The 24,425-nt window shown below is 57.7% G+C and overlaps 1 long non-coding RNA gene across 1 annotated transcript; it reads right to left on the minus strand.

The window, feature by feature from the left end:
* Window positions 1-2,235: 2,235 nt before the first annotated feature.
* LOC136792440 (uncharacterized) lies at window positions 2,236-20,515 on the minus strand. Its single transcript, XR_010836234.1, has 2 exons — window positions 20,305-20,515; window positions 2,236-2,412 (listed from the first exon to the last, which is right to left on the minus strand). It is a non-coding gene; the product is annotated as an uncharacterized lncRNA (long non-coding RNA).
* Window positions 20,516-24,425: the final 3,910 nt, after the last annotated feature.

Consider the following 24,425-nt stretch of genomic DNA (forward strand, 5'->3'; position numbering starts at 1 on the left):
TAAATTAATTCAATATTAATTTAACCTATAAGGAATTTTAAAAGTATAGAATGACATATAATGCAAAGTACTTCTTCCTACCTTGTATTAAGGTTCTCCAGAGAAACTAATAGGAGATGTGTGTGTGTATCTACCTACATATAGATAGGGAGAGAAACAGAGACAGAGACAGAGACAAAGTATTTAAGAAATAGTGGCTGCAAAAAAAAAAGAAAAAAGAAAGAATGAAATGGCTGCAAATTTCTCAATATGATAAATCCATTCAGCAAACCCAAAAGTAGACTAAATGAAAAGCACAGTAAAGCACTTTATAACCAAATTGCTGAAAACCGACGGTGAAGCAATAATCTTACAAGCAGCCAGAGAAGACACAATATGTACAGAGAACAGGGGCAGGAATGTCAACAGACTTGTAAAGACTACAAGAGTTAGAAAACAGTGAAGATGCATCTTTAAGAACAAGGCAGGGGTGGGGGACCCTGTTAAACTAGAATTATTTACCCCCAAAAAAGTACTTTCCAGAAAATAAAGTGAAATTTGTTTAGACAAACACTGAAAAAATTCACAGACCTGCCCCATAAACTGTTAAGGGAGATTCTTCTGTTAGAGGAAGGTGCTGCAGGTGAAAATTTGGATCTACACAAATGAAGAATGCCAAACTTGGCAGACATGCAGGTGAACAGGAAAGATCTTTCTCTTAGTCTCTTAAAAAGATAATTGGTAGTGGTTCTCTGTGTAGTGTCAACAACAAAAATAAAGTTAAAATAAGATTTAAAAGATAATTCACTGTTTAAAGCAATAATGATAACAGTGTAGGGTAGGATGTATAAAATGTACGGAGATAAAATGGATGACAACAATAACACAAAGGGCAGGCAGTGTGAACCGGGGGTGTGCTCGTATGAGGCTCTTGCTCCAAACGTGAAGTGTTTATTATTATTGGAAAGTAGACTAGAATACATTAAAATCAACCCTGTAAGCCTTAGAGCCACCACTAAAAAGTAAAACAAAGACCTATAGCTAATAAGCAAAGTGTGGATAAAAAAGGAATTTTTTTTTAAAAGCTCAAAGAGAAGACAGAGAAAGAAAAATGAACCAAGAACTGACGGAACAAGTAGAAAGCAAATAGCAAGATGGTAGATTTAACCAACTATGTAGGTAGTTACATGAACTGTGAAGCGTCTAACACACCAAATAAAAGGGAAATATTTTCAGATTTCATGGAAAAACAGGATGCTAAAATTTATATGGAACTGAAAATAACCTAGAATAGCCAAGACAATTTTGAAAAAGAACAAACTTGGAGAACTTACACTATTTGATTTCAAAACTTGCTATAAAGCTACTGTAATCAAGACGTTGTGGCATTGGTGTGAGTTGGCTGGGCAGAACAGAAAGTCCAGAAATAGGCCTTGCATTTATGGTCAACTGATGTTAGACAATGAACCCACACAATCAATGGGGATAGTTGGATAGCCGTATGCAAGAAAATAAACGTAAACCTTTACTTTACACCATGTACAAAAATCAACTCAAGATGTAGGAAAAACTTCAATGTAAGAGCCTAACGTACAAAACTTCCAGAAGAAAACAGGTAAAATATCTTATGACCTGGGTTTAGGCAAAGATTTCTCTGATATGCCACCAAAAGCATGATCCAGGAAAGAAAAAAAAAATCGACAAATTTGCTTGATCATAATTAAAAACTGCTGTTCTTTGAAAGACACTGTTAAGAAAAAATAAACTAACAAGTTATACGTTGGTAGAAAACATTTGAAATATACATATTTTTAAAAACTAAGAATTGTATCCATAATATATAAAGAACCTCATTACTCTCTAATAAGATAAACAGTCTAGTTTTTTTAAAAAATGAGCAAGATAGTTTAATAAACACTTCACTGAGGGGCTAAACCAATGAAAATAAACATGAAAAGTTGCTTAACATCATTAGTGGTTACGAAAATTCAAATTAAAACCACGGTATACTAATCCACACTCACTAGGGCTGGGCAAATTAAAAGAATAAAAATCTGACAATACTAAGTGTTGTTGAAAGTGTGGAGTAACTCGAATTTTCATATATTGTGGATAGAAATGCAAAACGGTACAGACACTTTGGAAAACACCAGACTTTTCTTCTTAATAAAGATAAACATACACTTACCACACAACTAGCGATCTCACTCCTAAGTGTTTACATAAGGGAGTGAAAACATAAGTTCACACAATGTCTTGAAAGCAAATGTTAATATCAGCTTTATTCATAATATTCAGGCACTAGACGTGACTCAAATGACGGTCAGCCGCTGCGTGGATCAACAAATGTGGTCTCTTCCTACAGTGGGATACTGCTCTGTCACGAAAGGGGTGAAGGGATGAACGACTGATCCTTGCAGCAAATTGGGGCATCTGAAAAACATTATTCTCCGTGAAAGAAGCCAGACACAGATGATTACATACATACAGTATGATGCCATGTATATAAAATTTATATAAAATTTTAGAAGAGGCGACAGAATGGTAACAGAAAGAGAGGTGGTGGCCAGGTCCAGAGTTTGGGGAGGGGACTGACCGTGAAGGGCCAGGAGGAAACTTTGGGGAGATAGAAACGTCCTGTTTATTGATTGCAGTGATGATTTCACGACTGTGAAATTGCACTTCCCCCAAACTCTGAATGTTACAGTGAAAACTGTCGAATTTCCTTACACATAAATTACCGTCGATAAAGCTGATTTTTTAAAGCAGTAGACGGTTTGTAGCTTTTTCCCAGCAAGCTCTCTTGGGACACACCCCTTGGGAGCCCTGGGCCGACATGTGAGAAGCCCCTGTGCCTGAAACACCGCATGGAAAAGTCTTAGGAAGAGGCCTCGAAGCTCCGCCTTCTCCACCGCAGCCCCCAGACCCACGCCCGAGGATGCCTGCGGGTGACGCCGCCCCAGCATTTGAGCTGTGCCTGTGGACCCCTGCCTAAATTGCAGGTTTGCAAGCGGAATCCACGCCACTGGTTTAACCCACCATGTTTTGAGGTGGTTACACAGCTGTGGATGACTGGGACCACTGGGGAAGGTCTAACAAATGAAAACCCACCCCACCGCTTGTCAGCATGGCCACAACGCCTTCTCTGTCTCAGAAGTATCACTTCTCAGCCCTCCACCCGGACCTAGAAACACAGCCCCGTGAGTGTCCGTATTTAGTGCAGGCATAAGGCATGAGACCAGACATACAGATCAATGGAATAGAATTGAGTCCAGAAATAAACCCACATATTCATAGTCAATTGATTTTTGACCAAGGCACCAAGATAATTGAATGAGGGAAGGGGCAGTCTCCAACAGGTGGTGTTGGGACAACTGGATATTCACATACAAAAGAATGGAACTAGACCCCTACCTCATACCATATACAAAAAATAACTAAAAAAATAAATCGACAACCTGATGTAAGAGCTAAAACTATAAAACCCTTAGAAGAAAACATAGGAGTAAATCTTCATGACTTTAGAGTAAGAAATGAATTCTTATATAGAAAAGAATGGAAAACAAAAGAAAAAATCAGTAAACCGTACTTCACCAAAATTAAAAACTTTTTTGTTTAAAATGACACTCTCAAGAAAGTAAGAAGGCAACCCACAGAGAAAATATTTGCAAATCATATATCTGATAAGGAGTGTAATACCTAGAATATGCAACGAACGCTTATAATTCACTAACAAAGACAAAAACCCTCATTACAAAGTGGTCAAAGATTCAAACTGTTATTTCTCCAAAGAAGATATACAAATGGACGATAAGCAGATGGAAGGATGTTCAATATCATTCGTCACCAGAGAAACATATATCAAAGCCACGGGAGATACGAGCTCACATGCACGAGAACGGCTGTAATCAAAAGACAGACGATAAGTATCAGCGAGGATGTGGGGAAGCCCAGAGCCCTCATCCTTTACCGATCGGAAAGTAAAATCGTGCAGCACCTTCGGAAAATGGGTTTGGTAGTGCCTCAGAGTAACGCGGAATTACCATATGGTCCAGCAAGCCCACTCCTAGATAGATACCCAAGAGAAACGGAAATGTACGTCCACCAAAAACGTGTCCAAGGAGGCTCACAGCAGCACTATTCACAAAAGCCAAAAATCGGCACCACCCAGGTGTCCACTGGCACGGACTTCTCCCTGACCGAACTCTGCTCCGGGTGCCCTGAGCTGGGTTTCAACCAGGCCTCGACTCTGGGGCTTCTCCGTTCACCTCTGCCTTGTCCGAACTGAGCAAGACTCCTGAGAAGTCAGTTCAGTCCGAACCCACCACATCCGATCACCCTCAGCATCCAATCGGGGTCCTCAGCCCCCGCCTGCAGGTGGCCCCTGAGTGCCTGGCCTGCCCTCAGCCAGGATCCCATCAGGCTGGTTTAGCCGGAACGCCCATCACCCCAGATGTTTCCTTCGCGTGGCTTTCTGTGCACAAACCCCCGCCGGCTCCTCGGCTATAAATCCCCGCTTTTCCTTGTTGTATTTGGACATGAGCCCCATCTCCCTCCCCGGCTGTGAAGCCGCACAGTAGGTGGTCTCTGCACCTGCAGTGGCCCTGAATAAAGCTGCCTTCCTGTGCTCGAGCGAGCGTCATAAATAACCCCCCAACGGACAAGGAGGTTGGCACAGAACGGGGTAGTGCCCGCCACGGAGTGCGCTTCTGCAGTAAAGGAAGGAAGGTCTGATTCATGCGACAGCAGGGTGCACCTCAGAGATGTCAGCTGCCTCAAAGTCACAAGTCACAAAAGCCGAACACTGTGTGACTCTGTGGGTAGGGACCGTCCAGGGTGAAGAAGCTGCTTCCGGATGGGATTGTGACGGCTGCACACCTCTGCAAGTGTACTAAAAACCACCCGACTGTGCACTTTAAATGGGTGAACGTATGGCTCGTAAATCAGATCTCAAGAAAGCTGTTAGAAAAACAAAACAAAAAAAAACCTCGTTGAATAACACTGGTTAAATTAAAAACTATTTATAGACAGGAACTTTTACAAGTTTTTAAAAGAATACGAGTGTTCCCCCAATTGTTAACGTGTGTTTTGCAAGAAAAAGAAGAGAGCTCCATGCAAGTAAGATCAGGAGGTGCTGGTTAAAAATGTCAAACAGGCGTCTGCTGCACGGGCACGTGGCTTTCAGGGCGGCTGCAGGGCCAGGTCTTTTCCACAGAGCGTGGTTTGGGTAGTTTTGCACAAAGACCTGTAAGTTCACCACTGGGGGCGGGGGTGATGCTTTTGCTTTTCACTCACAGCAAGCTGAGTTCCTTTCCCAGGAGGCAGGCTGCTGAGGCCACTGGGCTCAGACACCCTCCCTGGGGACCTCGTCTATTCTCCACGTCTGTTCTCCGTGCTGCCGGAGCAAACCACGGCAGCCTGAACTCCTGTAAGTCAGGTCAGAGGCAGAAATTTCCCCTTCCAAGTACAAGGCCTCTACAAAGTGTCGAATAGTCAGTAGAGCTCGCCTGCAGCGCCTGGCATGCTTTTGGCGGAAGTGCCACATCCCTCCCGCCTCCCTGCCCTGTCCTGCCCTGTCCCTGAGCTCCCCTGCGACTTCTGAGGCCTCCCTCGCCACCCTCACCCCTTCAGAGCCCGCTCTGCGCTGCGCTGAAGCGTTAAGTGCGCTACCTTGCGCCACCTGCCATCCGCCAGGCTCAGAACCCGGGTGAGTGCGGCCTTCCGGCTGCAAAGCCGTGAGAGCCGCAGGGCTGCCAGGAGGGCACAGAGTAGCAGACTCTCCAGGGGAAAGGGAAGCGGCGGCGCCTGATCGCAGAAACGAGCTTCTGCGCAATTTTGAAGGCACGCGGGCAGCCGAGCCGCAGGCTGGAGAGTGGCGGAGAGGACAGAGCTGGTCTGGCCTCTGGTGCAGCCGTGCAGACAGACGGGTGGCCCAGGCCTCCGAGGGCCAGATCCCTGTGTCGCAGACAAGCCTCCAGGGCCAGAGCAGGGGGACACCCACACCACCTCCATCCAACAGAGAGGGCCCACGCGTCATCGGGTTGGCCGGCGCCACAGGTGGACCCGCCTCCCTGCTCTTGAGGGCGTTCAAGACCCAAGGCCGCCGGAGTCACGGTGCACAGGGACGAGCTCTGTCTCGGATTCTGGGAGGACCGTGGACAAAGCGGGGGAGCCGGACTCTGAAATGGAGACCCCGGAGTAGAAGCCCCCGCTCACGTCCACGCCCGCAAGATGGCTGCCACCCCGGGGCCTCCAGGGGCCTCGGAGAACATCTGCTGCAGGGAGGGTGGTTCCGAGTTTAAGTGGACACGTCCTGAGTGTGTCCTGAACCGCTGTTAATGGAGCTCCCTTGAAGGGAATTCAATTTAAGGCAAGTTGGCACAGGTTTACGGAGTCCGCACTCCAAGTAAGGTTCTGAAAAGGCCGGGACAAAGAGCTCTTCGAGAAACGTACACGCTTGTGGACTTCAAAGGGCTGGTTTGGCGTTAGGAGTAATGGAAATCTTGTCTCACTCGTCCAAATAATCAGAATTAATGTAAGATTCGATGGCAAACTGAGTGAACTGGTGAGCAGGAAACCTGGAGAAATAACTAACCATAACAAGACATGCAGTTACATTGAACTCATGCTAAGTTAAGAAGGAAAGGGCTTCAGCTGGGAAGCGAAGTAATTCCACGACGTTAGTTGAAAGTGCTGCTTCCGCGTGGCTCTGAAGAGCCTTCCCGTCGGCCCCCAGCTCGTCCCGCTCCAGGTCTGCCGCCTGGGGCTCTGACGTCCTGCGGGAGGGGAGCACAGGGCTGTCGCTGCCGCTGACCACAGGGCGGGGGACGCAGGGCCCGGGACCCCTGTCCGGAGGCAGGCTGACCTCACCACTCACCTCTGAAATCCGTTTGGAAGAATAATCTAGAATAAAAGACGTCTCACCGTCCAGTTTAGTTCTTCAACACCAGGCGCTCTTCCTCCCACAGAGGTTACAGTATCTTCTTCCCTGGCGGAAGCTCGAGAGCTCGAGGCAAATCTGCTCTGGTTGGTGAAGGCAGCGCCCCGGAGAGCGTGCGCGCACGGCTGGCCTCCATCCCACCCCCTGGCGGCACCCACGCTCCATTGCAGGGTGGCCTCCCCCATTGCAGGCGGTCCCCCAGGAACCCGGCCCCGCCCCCGCCAGGGGTCAACGGGCCTGTCCTTTAGGATTTGCTCTCCTGGGACCTGGCGGCGCCGCGAAGGGCTTCCAGCCCTGGCCTCCCGGCAAGACCGCCGAAGGCCCTGCTCCGGGCGACACCCTGAGACGTGGGACTTCTGTGCTCCCAAGTCCACCCTTCTGTCCACTCCAAGATACCGGGGCCTGTGGGCAGCCGTCGAGTGAGCCTGGAAGCAGGTTTTTCACCCCGTGGAGCTTGAGGGGCAGGAAGAGACGCCAGGGGCGGTGGAAAAGCTCGTTGTTTTGCTTATGGTGATGGTTTCGTGGGTACGCGTGCACGTCAAGCTGGTCCAACCCCACGCTTGGTTATTATACTCCTCTTACCCCCGGGGACGCTGTGAAAGCTGCGGCAGTGGGGTGAGAGGGGAGGAGAGGCCGGCTCCACAGATCGGAGACCCACGTCTCCGTCTGGGGCTCGCGGGCACCGTTCGGGCAGAGAAGCAGGCGTCTGAGCAGCTCCTCTTTCTGTCCATGTCGGGATTGGGAACAGGGTGGCAGGCTCTGCTTGTAGAATCAGCCCAACGCAAAGGCATCACTCAAAGGCAGAGCGATTTCGGGGACTAGAACGCTTTGCTTGTTGGAGGAGAGAAAGGGGCTGGCGACCCAGGCTGGGACACGCAGGCAGCCGGCGGGGAGAAGAGTCAGGTGGGCTGAGCGGGCAGGTGCAGACAGAGAGCTTTTGGGTCCCTGAGCTCGCGGACAGGAAGCGGGGTCCCAGCAACAGCGACACAAAGATGGGAGTGGTTCCCGAGAGGCCACTGACGGGGACCCACCGGCTCGTCTGTCCTCAGCGAGGGTCTCGGGGGTGGGGGGAGGCCGACAGAGGTGGGATGCCGTCTGTGCGTCTCCGGCCGCCCGCTGAGTGGGGCCGGGGGACGGCCGTCAGCGTGACGGCACAGCAGCCCTCCACTCGCACGCTGGCTGGGCTGAGTCGCCAGCGCCCAGAGACAGATGGTGCGGCTTTATTGATCCCTTCCTTACCTGCTCTGTGTTGGAGGTATTTACGACCCCAGCTAATTCCTGCCCTTCCGGGGTGCTGCGGCCCTTGGGACCCCAAATCATCCCCAAGGGCCCAGATCTGGGAGGTGGAAGTTCCACTGAAGCACGTGAGAGCCTGGCAACAGTGAGCAGTCTTGCCCACCTTGAAATCTGTCTGTGAAACGTGGCCTTTACCTGTAATTGATGCACAGTTGAAGGTGTGAACCTAACTGTGAAAAACATAGAGCAATATCCCAGCTCCCAGGAAACATCTAAAATCACTCACTCTTCGCTTAAAAAAAGTTTACAGTAGGTCAAGGTCTTGACTACTGTAGAGCACAGAGAACTCAATACTCCGCAATGACGTATATGGGAAAAGAATTGAAAAAAGAGTGCATATATGTATAACAGATTCACTTTGCTGTACAGCAGAAAGTAACACAACGTAGTAAATCAACTATACTCCATTTAAAAAGTTAAAAAAAAATAAAAAAAGTTTAGTCACAATAAGAAGCCCTTTCAAAAACGTTGGCGTCTAAGAGCGGGCGAGGCTGCAGCAGCCGCTCAGGATGCAATCCAGTGCTACCGTGTCATCTATGACGAGAAAAAAAGAGTTACTACCCAGACATCACCCGATCGTTTTTTCAAGAGGGTAGATAGAACTGAATCCACAGGGAACCTGTGCCATCAGCGTCAGGCGTGAGTGACGTTGCAGCTGGCCCTCCGTCTCCTGTTGCTGACGATCCTTCACCTCTACCATCTCTCACCTCCTCTCCCTCCTCAGTCATTAACTCTTCTGCCTGTGCACTCGATGCCAGCCCCTGGATGCCAGCTGCGTACTGTAGTGCTGTACTTTTCAAGGTACTGTACTGTAAGATTAAAAATGTTCTCTTTATTTCTTGTGTTTGTTTGTTTTTCATGTATTATTGGTGTGAAAAGTACTACAGACCTATCACAGTGCAGTAGAGCCGATTGTGTTAGTTGGGCCCCTAGGCTACCTGTGTTGGACTTACGAACGTGCTCTCTGAATGAAATATTTTGATGTAGGGGACTTACTGTATTTAACAAAAAAAAAGGATTTCTGAAGGGAACTGGTGAGATGCCCTCTGCTCAGCCTGAGGCTGTGTCACTGTGTGTTCTATGGATTGTCCTTTTGTCCGGGGCACTTGAACTTGAGTATAGATAAATTAAATAAATCTTAAGGGATAAATTTGATAGCTTTGTTCATATAAATAGATCTGCTTCTCTCCAAAGAAGGTTGGCTGTTTCCTGGGTGTCAAGGCAGAAAGAGAGGTACGGCAGGACCAGCCCCCAGAAAGCTCGCATCCACCAGGGGGTGAGCGTGTGAATAAAGGATTAAAACACGGTGGGGGATGCCCAGGAAGGGCCAGCCAGGGCTCAGAAGTGGGCAGAGGAGGGCAGTGGACATTAAAAGTCATCCAGTCGTCCGCTATCCTTTCTTCTCCACAGCATCCACTGTTTCCTTGGGGATCATGCACCCTCTCGCTGGGTGAGTCTTAGAGGGACAGTGGATCTGGGTGCCTGACCCCCCCCAGCAGCCTCAGCGCCACCAGCTCCTTCTGGAGTGCGACCCTGCCCCTCAAAGGGTCAGCACTGGACCGTGCCACCCGCGCCCAGGGCCTTCGTCCCCGCGCCTCTGGGCCAAGGCCACCGTCCGGTCTGCTCTCACCACGAGACCGCCCAGCTCCCCGGGGCTCGGGCCCACCTCCTCCCAGCTTCCTGTCCATTCTGACTGAGAGTGTCCCACCAACAAACTCCCTTTCACTTGGGTGTCTAAGTCGTCTCCGTTTCGTGCCACTGAACCGTCTAAGTATTAAGGGGGTCAAGGTGCCGGGGAGGATCCGGGGAGGCCGGTGCTGGGGCTGCCAGAGCAGGGCTGCGCGGGGAGGGCACGGGGGAAGGTCTGTGGACGAGCGGGAAGAGGGCCGGGCGCAGCACGGGAGCCCCGGTGCGCGGGCGGCCTCCGGTGTCGGCATGTTTTCCGTGGACGGCGGGAGAGAGGGGCCACGCTGGGCTCGGTTCAGCTCAGTGGCGGTGCTTGTCCCCGGCCACCTCCCGACGGCGGCTCTACTCCTTTGTGCACTTTTTCCGCCTTCAGGAGATTCTCTCCATAAACCCCATTTCCCTGCCAGCAGTCATGACAAACGGTAGCCAGCCTCGCTCCCAAGAAATGACGGCTGTGGGGGCTCCCTGACCGGCTGCACGTCGAGCTGGCGGGGCCTCGTGCGGCCCCCGCAGCGCTGTCGCCTGTGTGCGGCCCGCCTTTCCCGTCAGCCCCTCAGCCGTCCCCTCGGCTCCTGGGCGCCCTCCCACCCCCCACAGCTCCCCGTCCCTGCTGAGCATCCGGAAGGCAGGTGTGTGGACAGGCCTGCACCGGCGATGAGGGGACCGCACAGGCGCCAGGGCCACGGAAAACGGAGACCCACCCACCCGCTGCAAGGATCTGAAGGCACCGCCCCGTCTGGGGGTCCTGCGGTGGGCACCGGGAACTGGAGGGCTGGGCGAGGGGACCACGGTCTCCAGGGAAGCAAGTAGTGGAGCTGGTGGGTTTATGTGCTGTTTCCGCAGCGGCCCACAGGCCCCCGATGAGCGACCGCGGTTCTCGCGCATCCGGCCGCAGCCCAGCATATACGAGGACAAGGCTGGCTTCCAGGCACAGGCCCTGGGCAGGGGCTCCTCGGGGGGCGGGTGGTAAACTATGTGCTGCGGGGGAGCGGGCTCTCCCCAAGGCCCCGCCGCTGCCCCTGGCTCGCAGCTGCTTGTTTTCAACGTTTCTCTCGGGCTGAACGCGAACAGCTCGTCTGCACACCAAGGCAGACCTGCCGCGAGACGGTCTGAGGGCCTCATGCCGGGTCGGGCAGCTCGCTTTCCAGGGGCCTCGGAGGGTGCTGGCTGCCGGGTGGGCGCCCCGGCCAGGCGCCCAGACCCCGAGTGCGCCTGCCTGGAGGCCCTCTGCTGGCCTGGCGGAGCCGCGGCGGCCTCAGGCCCTCGGACCCCCTCGACAGCCTCTCGTCCGCGGGGCCTCTTGCGCTCGCTTTGCTCTGTGGCTTGAGAGGCGTTTGCCTTGCGTGGATTCTGAGAACAGGCCCTGGGAGCTCGGAGGGTTCGTCTCGGAGCTGCCTCCTGCCTGGCGTCCGCCGCACCTGCCCCGAGCGCGGTCACCTCTGGAGCGAACGCGCCTCGGCCCCCCTCACCACGGGCCCTCTTCTGGGGCTCAGGAGTCTCTCCCTCTCTGATGGACTTCGGCCGTCGGGAGCATCCGCGTGTGTCTCCGGCAGCTGTGGTTGGTGACTGATGGCCGCCCGGGCCTGGATCCCCGCCTCCGCCCGAGCTGCTCCCGGAGGCTCGGAGGCACCCCTGGGGCCCTGGGCCTGGGGCTCCCGCCTCCTCCCCCGGATCAGGAGGCTCATGAGCGCCGGCGTGACCCCAGCCCCCCCCCGCCCCTTCCCGCAGAGGGTCAGGGTGCCGGCTCTATTGCTCTGATGCGGACTAGGGCCTCCTCCAGGCCACCCCGGTTGTGAGGCCTCACTCCCTCCCCCGACCCCGCAGAGTTGGGCTTCGGCTTCATTCAGAGCAGCCATTCTCCTCGGCGTCGGGCCGGGCCGGTTCCAGGCTCCGGGGAGAAGGGCCCCTCTCGTGGGGGACGCCCCGAGCCCAGGAATGGAGGAAGCAGGGCCGCGGGGACAGGGGAAGCCCGTCCTCAAGGGCACGGCCTGATTTTTAGCTGACCTACCTGGGGGCACGTCGAGGCCCGCAGGACAGGCACATGTGACCCCAGCACGAGGACTGAAAAGTGGGTCCCAGGAGACTGCAGAGTGGGACCTCCTTCCGCAAAGCCTGAGGCCAAGCGGAAGAGGTGGCGACGGCCGAGGCTTTTGTGAGCATGAGGAGACCACGGGTGGCGGCGAGCAGGGCTCAGGCGGACGCCCCTCACTGGCCACGAGGGACCCCGGACTCCAACGGCGGGCACACGGGTGTCCTTTGTGTCACTGACGCGAACGTGCAGTAAGAGCCAGGGAGAAGAGGCCGCCGGGATGGGCCACCGACCCCAAGCTGAAGCCCATGCTTCTCGGCCCAGGGAGGACTCTTTATTCCTCGGAACAAGTTTGGGATTTATCGCCAGGTAGGGTGGCCACCGGCCAGGAAGCTGGTGGGAGGTTGCAGCTGCGTCCCAGCAAGAATCGCCGTGTCAGCTGCCGGCCCAGCGGCAAGTGGAGGCTGCAGGGAGCGTGCGGACGCTGGAGGGCCTGGGGGTGTCCAAGCTGCTGGCCTGTGAAGGCTCGCAGCCGCCAAGCCCCACACGGAGTCGCAGATGCTGTAGTGGATGCTAAAGCGCAGCCTGAGGCCGTCCCCGAGCCTGAGCCTGGGTGGTCGGAGCGTTCCAGTGTCCAGGGCAGAGTGAGAGGAGCCCCGTGTCCGCAGAGCCGAGGTGGAGTGGGCTCTGCCTGGGCTGGGGCCTGGGATCTCCCACGCGACGTCCCAGCTCCACTGGGACCATGAGGTCAGGGCCTGAGAGACCCGAGCACCGACAGTGTGTGCGGTGAGGCCTTTCCGAGAGGCAGGGCCTCAGGGAGGCGACGGGGAATGGGGTGGGGGGCAGGGGAGGGAAACCACTGATTTCAGAGCAAGCCCGGCAAGAGCGCACTTCACAGAGTCGCGTTTATCCTCCGGGAGAGAAGGCCTTGGGCTAGGGGCTCGCGGAGCCCTCAGGCGTGGCCTCCGGAGGGGCCGCCCCAGGGGACAGGCGGCAGGCGGCCACCCACACACAGCTCCTCAGGGTAGGGGCAGAAGTGCGGGCAGGGTCTCAGCGCCTCCGCCAAGCCTGCTGCGAGCCCCGGTCCTCCCGGAGGGTGTCCTCCCCTGCTGTTGACAGCCAGTCATCCCCTTGGGCCCTGGGCGGGGAGGCGTGGAGCCACCGTCCTGTGTCCCCCTTCTCCCAGCTGCCCCCAGGCTGTTGGACGTGGCCACTTTGCAGGCCTCCAAGGTGGGCTGGCCGTGGCCCCACTCTCGCCTCCCCGGGCCTCCATCTCCTGGCCTCTCCTTGGCTGTCCTGTCTCCGTCCGGACAGGAAGCCACGGGTTTGTGGCAGCTCAGCCTCCGTCTCCATAGACAGCGCACCCGCGTCCCTGCATCTGCAGCCACGGATCCGGGTCGTGGATGGGCAAAAGCAGCGAGTGAGCTGATCCTGCAACCTCTGTTCTGATTCTCTGCGTCTTCCTGTTTGTTTTTGGCGAATGAGTGGAATCTTAGATAATTCTCTTTCCTCCAGCTCGCGGGCATGGCGCACACCCGGTGCGTCTGTCTGCTGCAACGTCGGACCCACGCCGCTGGTGCGGTCACGGGAGGCCTGGGACCACTCCGGGGCCTGTGCCTGCTGTGAGCCCTTCCCTCCTCCCGGCCCGCGGCCTTCCCGTCCGGGCGGCAGATGCAGTCGGCCTCGCGGGCTGAGCTCTGTCCCAGCTCTCGACTCTGCCATCCTTGAAGCAGCCACAGAGGGGACACGCGGGTGCAGGACTGAAGAACGAAACTTCAAGAACGAAACACGCGGCTGGCTGGTGCTCGTGTGTCCACAGTCGCATGGCGGTGGGCATCCAGCCGGCGCCGAGGCCGGGTCTCCGACCGCAGGCCCAGCTCCCTCCGGGGGCTCGCGGAGCTGCACGGGCATCCACGTCTGGTTCTCAATTCGTGCCATTTGCGGTCCCATGGGTGGCCCGTGGCCTGTGAGGGCTGGACTCTGTCTCAGTCGCCCCAGCGACTTCCCAGCCGGGTCTCAGGCAGGGAGCGCCTGTAGTTTATGTCTCACGCCCGACAGGTGGGACCAAAGCTGGCCCAGGGGACTTTCTTCCTACAGATCCAGGACGTAGTCTCTGCTCCCAGCACATCGCAGGCACTTAAAAAATACAGGTTTAATTCATGAAAAGGGTGTTAGCGAAATAGAGCCGTCTAGTTCCACAGCCTATGTTTTTTCCTGGGAATCGTTACCCCAGGCGGGCCTGGAGGTGGCAGCCCTCCCCTTACTGAGGATCCAGGACCCTCCGCTGAGTCACGACACCTGGGCCCACGGGAGGAGACTGGGACACCCGTGTCTTTGACCCTCAGCAACACATTTTGAAACAAACAACAGCTGCCCTGTAACAGCTCCCGCCGGGTAGGTGACCTCTCGCTGTTGAACTGCTGGCGAGGGCCCGGCAGCCGCTCCTTCCTGCGAGGACCGAGCCACGGGGACGTGGCCTCCTTCAAGACGTGCGTCCAGCTCACGTGACGTCTCGTTCTCGCCCTTTCTCCTTCCTGAAGCTGTTGTCTGCTTAGTGAGGCCGAACGCAGCACAGGGACTAACTCGGATCTCACAGGATGACTCGACCCCACGCCTCCCCGGGGACCCTGCGGCCTTGACCTTCCTTCTTGTCCCTGCCCACTGGCCGCCACCTACTCTCGAGAAGCAGGCGAGGAGCCAGCCCCTTGAGCGGCCTCGTCTGGGGCGGGAGCAGCCGGGAGTGACCGTCCAGCAGACGAGGACTCGTAGCCCAGCGAAGCCCAGACGCTGGGCCGAGTCGGCTGGACGGGCGTCAATCGGGCGGCCCAGGGCGGGCCCCCAAGCCCTCCCGCCGCTTCAGCGTCGGCTTCCGTGCTGGAAAGAGCAGCCTCAGTCCTTCGATCTGGGGGTGACTGGCTGTCCCCACCTGACACGACTGCCTTTCTGCTCTATTTGCCTTCGAAGGGGTCATTATTTTAATCTGGTTAAACTTTTCATCATCCAACGTGAGGAGGATGTAGTATCTGCATAGTGATGGCCAGACAACGGATAAGACAGTAAGTTAATCACGAACGTAATACAGCGTCTGCTAAACACCAGCCATTGGGCTGGAGGTTTGTGCATCTCATGCAGCCCGAGAGCAGCCCTGGAAGAGGAAACCCCTTTGGCTCACTGATTGCTAAGTAAGTAGGGCGTCCTCAGTGCACAGAGAGCCCCGGGGGCCCCACCCACAGGTGTGCCTCGCAGGGGCCCCGCCCGCAGGCACTGGGCGGCGTCCGCCAGCACAGCCGCGCCTCTCACCCCCTGCTCGCAGCCCTTGTGCGCAGCAAGGTCTGGGGTGACTGCACTTTGGCACACGAGCACCCAGGCCAAGCGTGGGGGCCGCGGTCCTGTCCAGGCAGGCAGCGATGCCGAGAGGCCTCGGGCAGCTGTACCCGCACGCCGCCAGCCCTCCGGCCGCGGCCCCGGAGCCCGTGGCCCTGAGTGGGAGGCTCCAGCCGTCCCCCTCACCGTCCCGTCACATAACTGGCTCTATGTTGAAGACAGGGCCGGACCGAGGGTGCCCCAGTCCACCCTGCAGGAGGTCAGCCCACTGCCCAGCATGGAGACCTCCAGGAGGGCTGTCCCCACCTGCGTCTATGTTTTATGTCTTCAAAGAAAAGGATCTTTCAAGAAGAAAACGAGATGAATCTGGGTGTCTTTGCCTTCTGGAAAGAAATCGTTGTTTTTAATTTTGACACAATAATAAGAGAATAGACTTCGGGGAAGAAGTAGACGTGAAACACTCAGGCCTCCTGAGGATGATTCAGGGTTTGGTAACTTCTCTCGGTCCACAGCAGGGAAGCTCCTCTGGATCTGGTCCCGGGGCTGGGAGACCCAGAGGGCGCAGACGTGTCCGGCCTGGTCGGCAGGGGGGGCTGCCTCAGGCTTTGCAGGCCGGCTCTCGGGCGGACGGGCCCGCGTCTAACTCCTCCGCTGGCGGGACCGGGGGGCTCCGAGGGCAAACTGTGCAGGGGGCGGGTGCTCATCCTCGAAGCCGAGGACGCAGGCAGCCAGGCAGGGACAGGAGTCCAGGAAGGAGCCCGGCCCCGCTGTCCCCCCAACGAGCACGCCTTAGGGTCAGGAGCTCAAGTCTGGGCCCCGGCAGCCGGCAGGGTGCAGTGCCCACGCCCACCCAGGCGCCCCAGTCACCTCTGGCCGTGAGCACACACGTCTGCCCCTAGGGTTCCCTGACGGCTCCTCCGGCAACACCCCCTCGGAGCTTCTGGGGGAGACTGGTAGGTCGGCTGCAGGGAGCCCGTGTGGACGGAGCAGGCCCCGCGTGACCGTGCAGACGGGGAGGGCGCCGTCCGTGTGACTCGTGGCTGCGCCATGAATTCCCCATGTTCTCCGCGTTCTTCCCCAGCAGGCGCTCAGTCCTTCTCTGGGACGAGCGGCCCTGACCCCCGGGTGTATTTGGAGCAGAGGACGGGAATATTGGGCACCCGGAGACGCACCAGGTTGAGTGAGGAGCGTGAATGCCCATCGAGACACCCGAACGCTGCGGGTCCTCCAGGCTGTGTCTGTTGAGCCCGTGTTGTCACACAGATGCTGGTCCCGGACGGTGTTGCAATGCTCAGCTGGTACTTGTTCGCCTCTGTGCTTCGCGCCCTGGACTCGCCGGCACTTTTCCTCCTGAGGGCAGTGGCGGCAGACTGTCCTCGGGGCCGGGAGGGTGGAGATGTGCAGACGAGCTGCTTTCCTCTAACAGGATGAGGATGGGAACGTGGCCCACGGCGCCTGAATGTATAACTGTGCACACATGTGCACGCGTGCACAGAGGAGGGGCCTGGGAATGTGTCCACACACACACGCACACACACACACACACAGGGTGGCAGTGAAACCCAGCTTCCAGCTAGTATGTTTGAGCCCCTTCCTGACAGGTACCCTCTCTGGGTCGCTGGCCCACACGCCCTGCAGGGTGAAGGCAGCCCCTTTCTTAGGATGTCGGGGCCTCCTTGTGGGCCTGGGCCGTGGGCACCGTCGGCCCCGTACTGGCCTGGATGTGCGGTGAGTAATTCTAGGCTGAAAGAGAACGGTTGGGCTGCACCAGGCAAGCCAAGGTCCCTCCCCCGAGAGGTCAGAAGGGGCCCTGTGGGCCTCCTCGAGTGGAACTGCACCTTAACACGGGCCTGGGCCGGACGCCGGGGAGACCCCGGCCCACGGGCTCCTGCATCCGCGCTGCTTCTCCGTTTCCCCACCGGTGAGCACAGGTCCGCCCGGCTGGGGGACGGCGGGTTCCGACGGAGTCCCCGGGGGTGGCAAATGGCCTCCTGGCCTCCCGCCAGGCACCTCGGTGCCCAGAGCCTGGCCAGGCCACACGTGGGCCCTGAATGGGTGGAAACACCCCTTGGCCAGAGACGCGGGCTCTTGCTCTGCCGTTCGGGGTGCCGGCAGGGACCCCGCGCTCCACAGATGCTGCATGAGGTCGGGCGGGGACGCCGACCCCGAGGGGCCGCTCCAGTGCACACCCCTCCCGCTTGAGGCCGAGGCGGCCCCACCACCCGCCCTCTGCACCTCAGGCAGCCGGCTTAGAATTCTATAGTCACTGTGAAAGTTCGCCTTTGCCTGCTGCTTTCTGGAAAAAGCTGGTCTGCGGAAGCACTGGGGTTGGAGGGAGACAGCGCCAGCCACGGGCACAGAGGATGGGCCCTCTGCTTGCAGACGCTTCGGTGACAAAGGCGAGATGGCCCCATGGGGACACGTGGGCCCTTGTGTGGGAACGAAGTGTCGTGGCACCCAGGCGTGTCCTCCAGAAAGGGCAGCCACGGGAGCCCTGCGGCCACGGCCCAGCTGCTGGTCCGTGTGCACCCCCTGTGCCTCAGTTCCTCCACCTGTGAAGAGGGGGCACGGGGCTCCCCAGGTCCCCTTAGGCTCTCGGAGGGAGCAGGAGCCCTTTGAGGTCTGGGGGAAAGATTACCCCCTGCTCACCTCTCCCCTCCCCCCACCCCTTCCGGGCACAGTGTGTCCTTCAGGAGCGGCGGTGCTGGGCCACGTGGGCCCCGGCCTGCACGCTGGCGGACCGGGAGCCCCCTCGCACGTGAGCCCCGAGGTGCCTCTGGAGGCGCCTCCCCGAAGGTCGTGCTGCGCGCCCTGCAGCAGGCGGCTCTGAGCTGTGGGTCAGCGCACGGCTGGTGGCCCTCTGACCGCCTCCTCCCTCCCCCTCCCACTCGAAGGACATTTTCAACCTCACGCTGTGGGACAGGCCCTCGTGGGGACTCAGGTGGAGAAGGGAGAGGGCTCAGGAGGAATCGCAGGGCGCAGGGAGGAGAGAGGTTGGACTCGGGCAGCCCGGCGCTTCCGAGCGGGCGTTGGGCAGAGGGGCCGAGGCGGGGGCTGTGCGTCGTCGGGCTGCAAGTGTGCAGGAGGCTGCGGGGCCCCAAGTCTGGACTTGACCCCCGGGCTGCAGGAGACCAGGCGCGCTTTCGGCAGAGGAGGTGCCTGCTGTTCTGTGAGGTGAGTGCCAGGACGGCAGTCAGACAAGGGGGGCCCCGTGGCCCCAGCTGCTAGTCAAAGTCTCCTTCCCGGTCCGGGGCTTTTAGGGGACGTGCTTGGGATCATGGGGGCGCAGATCCTAGTGTCCTCGGCAAGGAGGCACCTTCTGGGAAACCTCAACTGCACCGTGAACAGCTGGGCTCCTCCGCACACCCCAAGAGGCCCTGATGCTGAGATTCCCGTCAAAAGAAATCTTAGGGCTTCCCTGGTGGCGCAGTGGTTGAGAGTCCGCCCGCCGATGCAGGGGACGCGGGTTCGTGCCCCAGTCCGGGAGGATCCCACGTGCCGCGGAGCGGCTGGGCCCGTGAGCCGTGGCCGCTGAGCCTGCGCGTCCGGAGCCCGTGCTCCGCAACGGGAGAGGCCACACCAATGAGAGGCCCGCGTACCGAAAAAAAAAAAAAAAAAAGTGCTCTTAAAAAAGTGGGAACTCAATAACATAGTAGCAAGTGAATGGAATGTCTGATTTCAGCCTGCTTTTGGTGCTTTTCAGGTCGAGGACAGTGTCAAAAAAACGATTCAGAAATTCAGCAGGAAGTAATTATAGTCGAAGATATGAAGTAGCTTCCTTTTCAAAATCTTGCTTAATTTGTCTTACTGCTATTAAAGGATTAATTAATTCCTGCTTATTAAAAGTGCTTCTTCAGAGCTATCAAGTACTTTGGTTAATTAAAGGAAATTTAAATTTGCAAAGAATCAGTAGAGAGTCTTACTAAATAGTATCTCCACCAACCTGGCTGCTGGATCCATTTGACTACAGCTGCATATTTAGGAAAAACTGTTGAAAAAAAAAAAAAAAAAAACCAGCAGGTAACCTTTCATTTAAGACTGCGCAGAAGTTGTCCTTGAGCAAGCCAGAGCATGGCTGGGGCAGGGTCCAGAGATGTCACCTGCGGCCTCCGGGCAAGGAAGAGGCCGCTCACTGGGAAGGGGCGGCACAGGGCGCAGAGCCCCTACTAAGCCTGCCGTTCATCAACTCTAAGCACGACTCTGGTTTTCTCCTGTCCACAAAGCAACAGCTCACACGCTTTCCAGTTGCAAACAATCTGTGTTCCCAGTGACTTCAGTGCAACACCAGGAGGGGCAGGTGGACGTCTGCATGGCGGCTCTGGGACCAGCCGTGGTTGCTGCAGCGACGGGGCCCTCGCCTCTTGCCTGCTGCTCTGCCACGCTGGTCCCCTGCTGGCCCCGGAGCTTCCCCGTCTAAGTCTGAGCTCAGGGACGGTGCCCCGGATGCAGCATTTCCTGGGGGACCCCCGCCTCACTGCACAGACCTCTCCTCTCCTTTTCCCACGGAGCCTGGTGGTGGGTGGATGGATCCCTCCTCACCCCAGACACAAAGCTAGATTCCAGATGCCTACGGAGATAAACACATAAACGACAAACTCTCACCACGGGAAGATTAACACCGGCGAGACAGTGACCTCAGCACGTGAAACGCACTGAATGTGCTGGACCCATGAGTTCACGGTAACACTGGACATAGAATCGGTGTCTCTGATTGTAGTCATTTGGTATTATGAACAAATCAACATTTACAAAGCAAGTAAAAACAATAACACAATCAATGCAAATAAGGATTAGAAAACGTATAAATAGGTTAGAAGAGCCGTTCTTGGTAAGCAGTATCAAAGGAATTCTTAAATATCTTTAAGGAAAAAATATATAATTGGTTGTTCTTGGAGGATGCCATGGAACAAAGTTTTTTAAAATTTTTAACAGATGAACACAGGTAAAGAAGCAAGCGTTAATCTTGTCTTTCTTAGATGGACGGGACCAAGGGTGGGTGGGGTCCCGGGCGGGCATTGCAGCTTCCCCTTTGTCCCTGACCTTGGCTTACCTTGCTGGGTCTCCAGGGTCGGGGCCTGTTTCCAGCTCCCCGGGGCCTCCCCTGCGACCCCGAGGTGCCGAGCTCCACTGCCCCACCGGCTGACCCACGTGTGGAACGCCCATGCGGGTCTCGTGGCTTTCCTCCAGCGCGTGTGGTTCCTGGGGCCCATTTCCTGCGGAATAACTCGCAGGCCTGGCCGGACCAGAAGCCCGCCTGCCGCTCCTGCCTGGACAGCGTTGGCCGAGCGTGACGTGGAATTTCTAATTTGAATCCCTGGCCCGTGTTAAAGCTTGGCTGCCGCCGACAGAAGCCTGGAACTCTTGCTGGAAACTTTGGCAACAGTTGGTCCAGGCTCCTGCCTGAGGATGGGCCCTGCCGAGCCGTGGTGGCCCTGGGGTCGGGGATCAATCTCTGCACACACACAGGTGCTGGGCGGTGATCGCCGCCCCCAGAGCGCCCGCTCCCCGCGTCCCGTGCTGCACCACAGCCCTGCCAAGGCCGAGGCCCCAGGAGACCAGGGCGGAGGCCGCAGGTGTGTCTCCCGCGAGACACAGAGAAGGAAGCTCCCGTGCGGACCCTCTCTGGGCTCCACCCTGGGGCCAGGACAGGGCTGTGTCTCCAAGACAGGGCGGTGGACACTGCAGACAGTGCAGCTTCCCTTTTCCAGGTGGTAGCCAAGGCCTGCCTTCACCCTAAACGCCTGCCTAGTTTCCCAGGCAACAGGCATCACTAAGTGCAGACCAGGACGCTGAGTGCCCAGAGCAAAGCACAGGGCTCAGCCCCGCCCGCGCGGCTCTGCCCCAGGAGGCCAGGAGGACACGCAGGCCTTTGAAAGTGAGTGGCTGGTGGGGGCCGGGCGGGGACGACAGCTGGTGAATTGTGGCCACCTCGTGGGGCACCAGCCGGAGGGGAGGAGGGAGGGAGGGATTCCCTGAGGTCAGACGCTGGAGGGCCAGCAGAGGCCCATGTGTGGTCATCACTCAAGGGCCCCCGGCGCCCTGGAAGGAGTGGAGGACACGGTCTGAGCGCCTGGGAACACGAAACCGGCAGGAAGCTGTTGCAAGCGGTGGCTGGGTCCAGGGTGGGATTTAGATCAAAGGCCTGCAGCTGTGACAGCCGCGGGTGGGGTCCTCGCAGCCAGGGGACTGGAAGGGGCTGCAGCAGCTGAGCGGGGGCTCCCCCCAGGGAGAGGCCTCAGGGCATCTTCCCTGGAGTCCGTCCTGGGGTCCTGAGGGGGGTCCCTAGTGTGTGGCACGTGGGTTTGTTTCCCCAGGAACCTGGGATGCTCAGGTCACCCCTCCCTGCTCACCCCTCCCTCCCATCGAGGCCAGAGGCCCCACGCCCCCCAAATGCCCGCTGGCCTGGCGGCAATGAGTTTCAGTCCTGGGGTGATGCTCTCCTGTCAGAAGTGGCTTCAAGCTCGGGGAGGCACAGGGCCAGTGAGCTCCAGACACGGTCCAGGGCGCTGGCGAGGGGTCGTCAGGGCGGGGAGGACATAAGCCACCCCCTTCACCGATCAGTTCCGGCCTCTGTGAAATCGGCTAATCGGGACGTATCGAGTGACCACCTCCCAGGAGCAGATTTCTGGGTGCGGGGCCGCCGGGCAGACCCAGCTCTCTCTGCTGGAGCCACAGTGACAGCACGACTTAGAAGAGATGCAGGCTCCCCTGTCCACCTTCCCCAGGGACGTGTGTGACCAGCGCGTACCGGACTCAGGCCGCCGCTCCGCCGCGTGACGCAGGCTCACGCTGACCTCTTCCTTGCCCGCAGCAGGGGCAGTGCCTCCCCCTCGGGCCTGGAGTTACCAGCCTGCAGGTATAGGTGCTGTGCGTTTTCCAGAAGCATTTCTTTACTTCTGCCCCATTTGATTCCAAGAAGAGAAGAGCACCCTCAGGTTTACCTTATTTCAGAGAAAAATGCCCTCAGCCTTGAGCCCCTGCCTGGCCCCTGGCTGTGCCCTTTTCTAGGAGGAGGCCGCTCTAAGGGGGGTTTGAGGGTTTGGGGTCCACCCACGTAAGCTCCTCCGAGCAGGAAGCAAACCTGCTATGAAGCCCTTGGCCTGGCTGTGCTGCCCACGCGGTGGCCCTGGGCGCTACCCAAGTCCCCCAGCGCGGTGGACCCGACCACCTCCCTGGAGGAGGCGGCAGGAACCAGACGCTCTGAACAGCGTGAGCTTGTGGGCAGCCTGTGCTCCGGCCTGTGGTCCCCCCAGCCCTGCAGCCCGGCCAGGCGCTGGAGCTGCTTGGACTGCAGCCACCCCAGGCCCCTGCGTCCCAGGCCGCGTCCTTGTGGCATCACCCACCACCTCCAACCGCAGGCTCCCCACCACTGCCCGACTTTCTCCTCCCGCCTCCAGCTGCTCCTGCCTTCCTCCTGCTGAGCCCCAGGAATCCTGGGTCGGTCTCCCTCCCCTCCTCTCACCCACCACCTCCCACCCACCAGCAACCCCAGGCTCCACTTTAAAAATCCAGCCCAGGTCTGGGAGCTTCTCCCACAGTGGGTTGAGCCACGCTCAGCCTCATGGGGGTACTGTGGCCTTCCCCCAGCCTGCACCCCTCCCCCAGCCTGCACCCCTCCCCCAGCCTCCCCCCTCCCCCCAGCCTGCACACCATACTGTCCCCTCACCCGTTAGCCAGCAAGACCCTGGATGAAACATAATTTAGATCAGGAACAAACCAAGGGTCATCGTCCCAGAAACTGCTGGACGGCGGGGTCACCACGTTTCTTCCAAGGAGCCACCCGCACAGGTATGAGACGCCGGTGTTCCGATTCCTCACGCTCAGAACAAGCCCAAGCGCCCATCCTGTCCAGTCCCTCCTCACAGGGCCCAGTTTCAAACTGGGGGCCCCACATTCCAGAGCTCGCGGCACCTTCCTCCGTCCTCAGAGCCAGAAGCGTCCTTTCTGCGCTGCCCACCCTCTGCTTCTCTTTCTGATTCTCTCTGCCGCTTCAGGACCCTGCGACGGCATCAGGCCGCCGGGAGGATCCGGCATGGCCTCCACCCGGGTCCTTCGCCAGCACTGCCCTTTTGCCAAGCGAGGGGCCACACCGACAGGCCCCACTGTGGACACCTTGGGACCGTTACTCTGCTGACCTCACGAAGCGCCACGTTTTCTCCCAGGAAGGGCTGGCACCACAGGCCCCCGGGCTGACCAGGGGCAGGCAGGGCGCGCCGGGCACCGCTTGGCGCTCTCCTCGGCCAGCGCGCCCGCACCCTGCTCCCCGCTCAGAGGAGGAGGAGGAGGAGGAGGAAGAGCCCGGGACCCACGCTAATTGCTAACAGTCTCACCTCCGTTTAAGGCATTTCCTGGGTTTCCTTACTTCTTCAGAGTTTTTATTTTTTTTGCCTTGAAATTCATGCAACCTGGCTATTTTGAGACAAAGGGTGTTATTTTGCAGATATTATTCGGGGCAAATGGCCTAGCCCCCAAGAGACTTTGGAGGCAGACCGGTCGGTGTCTGTGCAAGTAACACATCTCCCAGGAGGAGCAGGAAGTGGGGCCGCCCAGAACGGAGGGCAGAGAGGACCGCGGGCTGGGCCCTGCACTCCTCTCGGAAGAAGAGAAAGAAAACTGACCCTGGCGGAAACCACCAGGGTCCGGGAAGTGTGGGGACAGGGCAGAGTGCGTTGTGGCCAGTGACTTGCAACGCCAAACGCAGTTTATCATCCGAGAGCAAAGAGACCAGACTCCGAAGCTCAGGAGTCGTACAGGCCCAGGGAGGCTAACCCTGCCGTCCTTCAAGGAAACCCGCCCCAGGAGACCCCCGACGGCCTCTGCGGCCTCTCCTGCCCGGAGGGGACGAGTTGGACGGCGGCAGCTCAGCCAGGGGCCTGCCGGGTGTCAGAGCTGCCTTTGCAAATTCCGCTCAGCAAAGGTCAGGTGTGTTTCCTCTGAGAGGCCGCACACGGGGGAGGGGAAATGACCCCTTTTCCCTCCAATGAACTGACTCCTTCACCCTGTGGAAGCGAAACCGAGGCCAGGGAGGAGGGGTTAGGGCTGCCGGGCCTCAGCCTCTGGTCCAGAGGGTCCTTGCCTGACAGGCAGGTGGGACCGGGCAGGCGGCCTCTGGTGGGCGGTGGGTCTCTGGCCCCTGTTAGCCCGGGTGAGCGGCTGGAGAAAGAGAGCAGC

The sequence above is a fragment of the Kogia breviceps genome, chromosome 13 (assembly GCF_026419965.1).
Source record: "Kogia breviceps isolate mKogBre1 chromosome 13, mKogBre1 haplotype 1, whole genome shotgun sequence".
Classification (NCBI taxonomy): domain Eukaryota; kingdom Metazoa; phylum Chordata; class Mammalia; order Artiodactyla; family Physeteridae; genus Kogia; species Kogia breviceps.